The sequence below is a fragment of the Rhipicephalus microplus genome, unplaced genomic scaffold (genome assembly GCF_043290135.1).
Source record: "Rhipicephalus microplus isolate Deutch F79 unplaced genomic scaffold, USDA_Rmic scaffold_15, whole genome shotgun sequence".
In the NCBI taxonomy this organism is placed as follows: Eukaryota; Metazoa; Arthropoda; class Arachnida; order Ixodida; family Ixodidae; genus Rhipicephalus; species Rhipicephalus microplus.
The window spans coordinates 3,079,804-3,090,558 of record NW_027464588.1 but is presented as its reverse complement, the minus strand read 5'-3'; the positions used below and the strand labels follow the sequence as shown (position 1 = coordinate 3,090,558).

Genomic DNA, 10,755 nt, shown 5'->3' with positions numbered 1-10,755 from the left:
TATCAACCAGCTTCTAAATATATTTGTCAGATGCTGCTAGAGGGTGGACTCGAGCACAAAAAATCACAGCATATCCACCGACTCTCGTATGCGACTCTCGCTCAGCCGTCACTAAATACAGCAAAAGCTGCATTTCTTCTCAAGCGCTTCGCATCCTCTGCCAGTCACCACACCCAAAAAAAACAAAAAAAAACATGATCACCCTGACAAGGATCCCCGCTCACGCGGCCCCTGGGCACCCACGCCTCCCCAACCTCACCGAGGTCACCCACTCCCTCTCGCGAAGCCTTGACAGCCACGCCGGCGCTGCTGAAGACGAGGTGTACACCAGGGACAACCTGACTACCTACAATGACCTGGTTAAGAACCTTTACCTAAGACGCCGAGTTTTTCCCCCACCTCACCCTAAGCTCAACCGGGCACATGCCACCACTTTGCGTCTACTTCAAACAAACACGTATACCTCACCTGCCCGTTTCACCTCATATTGCCGGACGTGTACACAGCCTCCCACTGCCGGTGCTGCGGCACTCACCCGGCTACGCTTAAGCACAGGCTGTGGCAAAGCCCGGCACAGTACAGGCACACTAACGCTACGACCCTTTCGTCGAAGCTCCATGAGGCTCTGCGGAGTCCCGCTCTTGACGACCAAACCTGGGCGACCCAGCACGCCTGTGAGGGGGCGTCGAGGCAAGTCCTGGACGTCCCCTCATGGGAGGCCTAGGCCCGGCCGCCTAAACCTGCTGGTTTCTTATAATAAAGTTTATTCCTTCTCCTCCATGGAGTGAATGATGATGAGTGGGTCGAATCGTCCGTCCATCTAGTTAACACTCCAAGTACCACCATGTCGCATGATTTCATCATGTACAAGTACCCCGTCCGACAGACATTTCAAGGACTAAACGAGAGGTGGATACCTACTACTATACACACATCGGGGTTGCACGACCCACGGCTTCATGAGCTTCGCCCCTAAAGTAGACCGGAACAAACAAGGCAGAGAAAACGGGATCACCTTTACAGGGCCGAAAAAATATGAAGCCCTTCTTTGGGGGGCACGAAGCATCCCTGCCGGGATTCGAACCCGGGACCTTCGGATTAGAAGTCCAACGCGCTATCCACTGCGCTACAGGGATGAGGTCGGCCGTGATAAATGTCTAGTTAATGCGAATTTTGTTCAACAAACTTGTAATTTGCGACACTGCCTGCAGCGATCGAGCTGAAGCACTCTTTGCTGACTTAAGCACTGTCGGGTGTGGGAGACAGTCCCTGTATTTTGCTGCAGCGATCATGCTTACTTTATTCCACTCGCGTTTCATACACGGCTAACTGTAGGTTGACCGCGCTGTGACGTTTGTTACCACTGAGTTTAGCAAACACACCTTCGGCGCTAATCGGCGAGCGTTCGTGCTAAGCCAAAATAGCGCTGGAAGAGACCAAGAAAGTTTGGAACTATATACACCTTCTTACGTGGTGTTCTATATCGCAGCCAAGGTGACGGAGCTGCCACGATAAAGTATTAGTACATTTGTCTTCGTCATTTTTCTACGAATGAGCTATTATCACTCCTTTAAAGAGCGATTGAGAGCTGGTACATGTCTGTCAGATGTGAGCGCGATGTGTGCGCAATTCGACGATCACCTAAAACCCGACACGAACACTTCGGTCAATCGCGATATGGGCCGATTCGGATTAGGCTTGATCCGGATCAGGTCCTGCTATACTGCTGCTGCTACATGGTTACTACTTTTAATTGCAATCAGGCCTTATCGGCATCGAGACGACCAAGATCAGTGCATCGGGATCAAGCACCGGCGTAGCTCTGTAGCGAAGCTGACATGCCGCGGACCAGGGTTCGAACACCATTGTGTCCTTGGTGCTTCTGATATTCTTAGTTTATTATTATTTTTATTTCGAGCTATTGTGGTTACGGACAGTGCAGCGGCGGCGGACATCTATGGCGCACATGACCCAATTATGATCTCCTAACAGCTTTCGCTGTAAAACATGCCACGCAAGAACCTAATTTCATAACCCAACAAAGAAACTGACGTTTGGCTAACACACAAGTTCCTTCTTCTCAAGATATATAAAACGCTTCGAGTTCCCGGGACGCGTTTTCATGGCTTGTGCCCACTCTTATCCTTCTCTAATTAGGAGCATGCAGGCTGCTGCACATGCGCAGGCGAATGGGAATTCTCTTTATCAATTATCGATAATTCATGTTCCTTTTCACGAACACGCAAAGGAACATGAATTATCTCAATAGAACACGCAGTTCAGTGTGTGCAGCCATATTTAGGCAGCTTGTTGCCTCTTATCTATCGCAAACGTGGCGGCGCAACATCATGAACGCCTGAACTGCCAAAATCAAACGCTAAACTTTCTCTGAAACCGCTGCTTGGGTGAGCTGGCTCATGATTAAGATATATTTACCAACGCAAGAAAAAAATAAAAGGCAGAACGTTCTGGAAGGAAACACACATTGCGCTAAACTCACAACTGATTTATTGTTTCGAATGCAGATACTTTTTTGTAGGCACACGTCGGAACAACAGAAAGAAAGCACGACGAAAAAGAAGCGGTGAACATCACGTGTCAACTGCCTGCCGAAAGGACTAACAACCGAAGGTAACCGCGCCATCTAAAATTCTTACGCCACAGTGTACGGCCCTGATATGAAAGAAATGAAAAAAATATATATACTTGATCCTAAAACCAACCTGGGCAAACACGTTAAGCCAGAGGTCTATAAGCAGCCACACACGAAAGATAGAAAATATCTAAAACGTTAAACACTGAAACGAAATCTTAAAACTATTGAAAATGCATGCGCCGTAGGTAGCTTATTTCCTTACTTGAGAGGGATAATAGAGGGCCTGATTGATTGATATGTGCGGTTTAACGTCCCAAAACCACCATATGATTATGAGAGACGCCGTAGTGGAGGGCTGCGGAAATTTCGACCACCTGGGGTTCTTTAACGTGCACCTATATCTGAGCACACGGGCCTACAACATTTCCGCCTCCATCGGAAATGCAGCCGCTGCAGCCGGGATCTGAACCCGCAACCTGCGGGTCAGCAGCCGAGTACCTTAGCCACTAGACCAGCGCGGCGGGGCAAATAGAGGGCCTGCTTACACGCAATTGTCACGTGGTGTTCATCGCTTCGTTTTTCCTCCTGTTTTCTTCCTGTTCTTTCAACGTGTGCTTTCATAAAGGCTGACGTTTAAAATAATGAATGAGTTGCGAGTTCAGCGCTGTTTGTGTGTGTGTGTTTCCTTCCTGAATGTTCTGTATTTATTTGGCGTTGGTAAATCTATATTCATCGTGACACTTTCAACCCAGTACGGCGGCAAGCGTGCTTCATGATTTTGCTCTCCTTTAATTGTGCGCTTTTTTTCTTTTCTTGTGAAACGTCAAAAAGACCTTCCTCGACAGTCCGGAATGTCTTCAGCATGTGCATCGCAATCTGCGGAGGCACCTTCATGAGGTACGTACGTATACTATCGCGATGGGGAGAAACTAGAACAGCGTGACTTGCGACTCAGTTGAACTGTGACATGCCTTGAATGTCGCTATGGGGAACTTGTGCTTTTAGCCGTCGTCATAGTAGCGAATAAGGCTCCAGCTTGTGCTAATGCACCTAATGGGCTTATCATTTGCCAGTTATCGGAACACACACCCAATGCGAATATCTTAGCCAGAGCATGATCTTGGAGTGTTCGGTGACATAGGCTAAAAGCAAAGATTTGCTTTGCGACAGTCAAACCGTGTCGCTGTTTGACCGAATAGACAGCCACGCTTTCCGCACTTCACGCTTCCTTGTATCGCAATAGAATGCCGTCATATTTGTGCTAGACGGGCGCAATTTATTATGATGGGTTAGTCGTAATATCTCATTGTTAGCATGCGGCCTGCTGAAAAGCATGGAAGTGATTTGGTGCCGCATACCACAGGCAATGTAGAGGCAAATTGGGGCTGACCGTTGAAATATCTCGCGTGAAACTTGCATAGACGCTGTTGCATACTTCAAGTTAGTGAGTTTGTTATTTTTCCTATTCTTTTCAAATATCCACTGTTGGTAGAGCTCGACGTATTTCGTTGTAGATTGAGTTCTGCGCAATCATCAAAGACCGCACCGCTAAGACTGTGATATTCACAGACAGTGCTCAGAAATATTTTCCTCTGGCCCTGACTGTTGTCGTATCCAAATACGGCGCAGTGGTGCTCAGACGACTTCTTGAGAAAGGAGCAGCGTGAATGAGCGCTTTCTTAAATGTTGAAGCAGACGTTCCGCTTTTACGTTAACCTCGTGCGATAGACGCACACTTGGCAGTTCAGAATAAAATGGCGTCTGGGGTGCGAGAGTATGCCGCCAGAAGTCCAGCCGCCTGAATGCGAGATAGGCGTGCTCTGGCTTATACACGGGATGAACGGGAACCAATAACTGTAGCATTCGTAACTTACCATGTGGGTGGCACGCTCCTTTCGAAAGGCGGATGCTGCAGCGTCCGAAGCGATTTTCGGCCTCTATCTAACTTACGGTGAGAGCACAAGACGTACCAAGCCCTGCCATTACGACATAGGCGCGTGCGCATACGTCGCACGGGGCAACGAACTTTGAAGCGTGCTCTGCAAACCTTTCACGCCATCTCACTATTGATGACGAAAACATGCTGAAGCCTCTATCTAGGAGTATCGCCAACGGCAAATCGTGTTTGCGAAAAATTTGCAGATCCCACGTACAGTGAAAATCGATGATATGCGAAGTACGAAGGAGGAAGGTTGATATGTGACTTTAAAATCAGCACAACGTTATACGAAGCGGACGTAAATTATGCCGTACATGACTCCCATGTCATGATTGTCATGTTTGAGCTTGTCATTTACCATAGAGTTTCCTACAAACTTTGTGAGAAACTATTTTTGTGAGAAACGTTATGTAATGTACCTTTGTCGTCTATTCACATGACGTGATACTAAATTCTGCGAATGTGGAGCTATATAACGAAACGGCCGCCACCACGCTATGAGCTTAACTTGTAGTCATGCTTACATGACATGCATGTCATGATTTCCACGGTAGGGTGTATCACTTAGGCTCACCATGCAGTCATGTCATACCATACCAGTTTTGCAATATGCCATGTGAACGAAACCGCCGCAAGAGCAGCAAGACCACGACATGTAAATCATGACATTCATGACATACATGTCATGATTTTCATGTAATCGGTTACGCTTGCCATGCAATGATGTTATGCCACACCAATTTTGGTGTTGATACCATTATCGAAACGGTCAGGAGAGCTAAAAGACGTAGGTGGCTAGATTAGACAGACAGTTAGATAGATAGATAGATAGATAGATAGATAGATAGATAGATAGATAGATAGATAGATAGATAGATAGATAGATAGATAGATAGATAGATAGATAGATAGATAGATAGATAGATAGATAGATAGATAGATAGATAGATAGATAGATAGATAGATAGATAGATAGATAGATAGATAGATAGATAGATAGATACGCTCAAAGTCGCCGAAGTTTGCTAAGAAATGCTTCGCATTTAATAAATCGCCGGAAGTATGCCGGAGAATGTGTTTTATGTGGCTTAGTCATTTCGCGCAGCGCGTTGAGCGAGAGGTGATACAACTGACTCCCAGGGCTGCAATTTCTGCTAAGTTTTTTTTTTCGATCGTCTGTAAGTGTATACTTTAAAGCGACATATCCGCGATCATAATACGTCAGTGTAGCAGTGGCAGACTCCAGGATAAAACACGTTCGTGTTCAAAATACATCACTTTTCTATCCCCTGTCTAAACCTCAGTTATTTTACTTAGATTACCCTGCGACTTCTTGGTCGAACCCCCGTAGCGGGTTACAAAACAGAGGCACAAGCAAGCAAGAAACAATGGCTTTGAAAATGCCGGTGATCACACCAGGATGGAAATGTTCATGAAATGAATATATGTACACAATACAGATTTTTGTGGCAATATAACTGCACACGTAGATCTCTAAGCTGATAAATTCTGCCGACGCTGGCATTCTCCTACAAGGGCGCCTTTATCACGGCGCTGGGAACAGTGATGAACTATATTGGAGTAATATACGTCATTCAGCTCGAGAAAAAGAAAAATACATTTCTCGTCAGTAAGCTGCGCCTGGGTAGGGTGATGAAGAGCTAAAACATTGCACTTCCATGGTCTCACGGCCTCCATCACAGACTCCAACGCCCTTAATCAGTTTTGTGGAAGCCACGCACGTTGGTACTACATGTACCACCCATTTCTCGACAGTTCACGCACATGAAGTATCACTTTCGGAAATGTCGCTGTTAAATGCTCGAAAACTGCTGCTTTGTTTGCCTTACAGTGAGTTAGTCCATGATGGGCCCAAAAACATTGATTAAAAAGTGCACTGGTACTGTAAAACTGTTATGGAATGCTTGCGTGCCATCAAGTGGACCATAGCCATAATTTGTAGTCGGTGGAAAATCAGGAACCTATACTCCGAGCCTTTTGCAGGCTCTAAAGAAGGTCGTAAATAAATGCAAGTAACCTGTACATAATAGGTTGATATGTCGAAATACTGAAGCGTTGCACCAATACCACATAGCGCGCAGAAGACGAGAAGAAAGAAAATTGGTTTCGAAAGCACGAGGTAGTGCTGCTTCAACCTGTGTCTGCATGGCGCTGCCATGATCGGGCAGCGACGAGGGCGCTGCGACGTCGCTGCCACGGCGTCCGCGTCGTGACGTCGAGGCATTCTTGAAGACACGCAATTCTAGTACCTTGTGAGCAGCCGGTCCCCACGTCTCTGCATCCACGCTGCCACAGCCATGCTTGTTGCGCTGCGTTTGCTCCAGCTGCTTATGTGTGTCGCGACCGCGGCAAGCTCAGCTAGCGTCTACCCACGCAGCTTCCAAAGTGCCTGGGAAGAGGAGTACCGAAAGCGACAGCCGCCCCCTGCCTTCGAAGATCGCTTTAGGCACGACGAACAGCGATTGAACGAGAAAGAGAATGATTTAAAGAAACAATGGCCACGATTCTACGGTCTCGGTAGGCCGCAGGAGGTGGAAGCCGCGCTGCCACCGCCTCCGGAGCCTGCCGACTTGTTTCGCAGTATTCTACAGCGCGCGAACAGATTCCGAGATCTGCACGATGACAGCAGCAGTATGTTGGACAGTCACATTGCACTATCTGGTCAGGCTGTACGAGAGGTCTTCTCTAATGCCACGGGCAAGTCTAGGACGGCAGACATCAGTCGCATGCGAGTCCATCCGGGTAGCCTCGTGCCACGAAAGAGGCGCGTCGGGCTGCGCCGCTTCACGAGGAAGCTTTTCTACAAACTGCCGAGTGCAACCACAACCACGACTAGGACACGCAGGGCCACCACCCCTACAAGCTTCCCGATGACGAAAAGTACGACAGCCCATACGACAGCGTTCTCACTTGCCTTCTACCCAACCCGCCACCGGAAGCTATTCATTAGACTTCGCAAGGTAGATAAGAACCGACTGATCCAGAAGTTGGCAACCAAGGGCTTTGTATTCACTACCCCCAGAAAGCGCGCGCCGGCTCAAACGAAAAAGACCCGCCAGGACCGCATCAGGCACCAAGAACCTCGGCGGCGTCAGGAATCCCCACTGCACGCGGCCAGCCCACGAAGTGTGGTAGAACAAGCATACGCGTTTCCTGAACTTGCCAGGAGGTCCCGCAACTCTCACCTCAGCCTATCAGACGGCTTCCTCCGCAAGCGCTTCGGCACATTCAAGGACCTCGAAGTTCACCTTGTCAGCGGTGGTTCAACGACAAACTTCGAGGTACCAGACATAGAGGCTGTGTACAAGCGGGCAGCCGTCTACAAGACACCCATGGACAACAGCTCCGTGGAGTTGTACTGCTTGGCAGGATACAGAACCGCTGCAAGCGTCACGTGGCGCGTGAATGGCCGGACGCCTGAAGAGTTCGTCAGCACCGAGACGGCCTTCTCGAAACGCGACGGTGGTCTCAAGGTAATCATATCGCGGCTGAAGCTCCAGAAGCTCGAGGTTCTGCCCACGACTACCGGAAACTACAGCTTCGAGTGCGTCGCTAACATCGATGACTCAGACGCTCGCGCTTCCATAGAAGTGGCTGGCTCGTTCAACAACACCTGCATCGACAGCGGTGACTGCGAAGCGCGGAACGCGCTCTGCACATTCGGAAAGTGCGAGTGCAAGGACTTCCTCCCGGTGCCCTTGAACTCCCGGCACACGACGTGCCGCTCTTTCGGCTACATCGGCTGGCCCTGCCACTACGACGAGCAATGCTCCTACGCTGTGCAGAACAGCGTGTGCAGTGCCAAGGGCCGATGCGCATGCTTGGACAACTACAGGCGCAACCGGGACAACCAGTCATGCGTGCCTCACAGCGGCCTGGGCGCCGAGTGCTCAGACCAGAAGGAGTGCGAAGGTGTCCATGCAGTGTGTCGGGCAGGACACTGCCGCTGTCCAGAGGGAACCAGCCCCAGGGCGGGAAGCTGCTTTGATCTGCCGGCGTCGCCGCTCTTGGAGCGTATGAAAGACAAAATGTTTCTCCCCGCCAACATCACCATTGTACCATCGATAGAAGACTCGTCGATGGCAGCACCATCTCCCACTGTGCTGCCCGTGAGAAGGCCATCTGTTTCCTCGGCTAGTTGTCTGGGCTGGACTGCAGGAGTGGCTCAGGCACTCCTACCGCTGTTCGCCAGCCTCGTGTACATTGATATATTTCATCAGATAGCTTCATCGTTGTGGTGTCACTGACTCTCATACTGTGATAACGCCTTACATCAACCACAAAACGTTCTCGGCGGCCACCTGTTCGCAGAGCCTTTCGGCATTTTGCTTGAAGCTGTACTTTTCAACGAACATGAACAGCAGGCCTATCTGTGGTTATCGCGCTGATGAATGCAAAGCTGCAGCTGAAGTGTTAGCTTTTGCGTAGTATTAACCACACTGGCTGGCTCGAAGGACATGGGGGCTGTCTGTCGGGTTTCTCCGTCATTCCCTGTAAAGCGAAACAATGCGTGAACGTGTTAGAGCGAACACGTGTACATTATTATTATTTTATTGTTCATACTTATGATGAGAAACAAGCGTGGGGTCTAGATATGGCTTCTCGGAAGACCGACATAGATAAGTGGCACGCGTCCGTTAGCAGTTTAGGCCAACTCTTTCAATCAAGAGCGAATTCCATGCACGCAGTAAAGAGAAGAAAAAAAAAACGTGGGTAGCAAAGTGTGGGAACTGACATAGCGCAACACTGCTAAGAGGCATGCAACATGTTGTAGTGGCGTAAAAGTGGGCGCCAATAAATGGCTTGTGGTATTGTGACGTATTGGACTGTGTCCAGCTTATAGCTGCATTTACTACATAAGAGTCATGATGAATAGAGTTTTTTATTATTGCGGGCGGTGGTATGAAGGAACATTTATCAGGTATACTGTGCCTGCAGTATGAAATTCATTCACGCATTCGTAAAGCCTTCTTTTTAAAAATCACAGCATATTTACGGGGTGAATGACACGCAGACATCAAGCTATTGCTGAGGCGGAAGTTGGGGGAGCAGCGGTAAAATTGCAATGCCGACCACAAGCTGGTACGCCATGGAGTTGAGGGCGCTGCAAGCGGCGCCTCAACGGCAAAAGCGCATTGTGTATGTTGTACACACATGCGCGAGTGGGCAATGTCATGGGCCATTTACGATAAAAACAATCGACGGTGATTCGCCCACTTTTCATGATTCATTCTGTGGAGATGCGTGGATTTTTTGTTTTATTTTCTTCCCCCTCTCTCTCGATTTTTCGCTTCCTCTTTGTGACTCTCTTTGTCTCGATTATTTTCTCGTTCTATGAACTTTTTTTTATTTCTGACTTGCTCTCTTTCTATATCTTTTGATTGCCTGATTCCTTTCTCTCAATCTCTATTTTTCTTTTTATATGTATTTTCTTTTTCTTTGTGCCGTTTCTTTCGCTCTATCTCTTTCTCGCTCCCTTTCTCTATTTCTGTCTCTCTGTACTTGTTCTCTCGCCAATCGCAGTTATTCGGACGAATCAGTGCAGCGGGAGTGTGCGTGCAGGGCGTGCGTGTTCGGGCAGCAAAGCAGATGATGAATAGAACGAATTAAGCGCGCGACGCCGAGTTCCTGCTTTGAACGTGCTAGAAAAATAGAGGCCATTCATGATTATGGTAGTTGGTGACGTGTAATATGAGAGCAGTAAGCTTAAAAAAAAAGGTATGCTTTTTTTTTAAAACCAAGCGCGAATCAAACCAAGTACCACTTGCCCATGAGCATTAGGCTTTGAGGGGACATAACAAAACGTGGACGGTGCGAATGTTTATTAAAGTGAATATGTATGATTCCTACGGACTCCTCCTGCTCTGTAAGTATAGTGCTGTGATTAGTTACGGCCCCCTCACCATGTTCACCTCCTTACAATAGCACCTGTTCCTTAACGTAGCTTTGTATTGTCGAAAAAATATTATAATCTTCATCATAAACATCATCGTCGTTGCCATCGACAAAACAGCGCCAAATAAGCTAACTTAGTCGATCCCAGGCCACGTGGAACTATTTATCAGGAAATGCCTTGTAGACTTGCGCAAAACTATGTTCCTAATCACCGACCATTCTTTCAGTGATTATTCACCCGATCAGGCTGTGCACATTTTGACGAGAACTGTCTCGCTTGACATAGACTTGCCATGTTCGACCA

The 10,755-nt window shown here is 48.1% G+C and overlaps 1 non-coding gene across 1 annotated transcript; it reads right to left on the bottom strand.

Annotated features, from left to right (window-relative positions):
* Positions 1-1,063: 1,063 nt before the first annotated feature.
* TRNAR-UCU (transfer RNA arginine (anticodon UCU)) lies at positions 1,064-1,136 on the bottom strand. The gene has a single exon. It is a non-coding gene; the product is annotated as a tRNA-Arg (tRNA).
* Between the last annotated feature and the right edge of the window lie 9,619 nt (positions 1,137-10,755).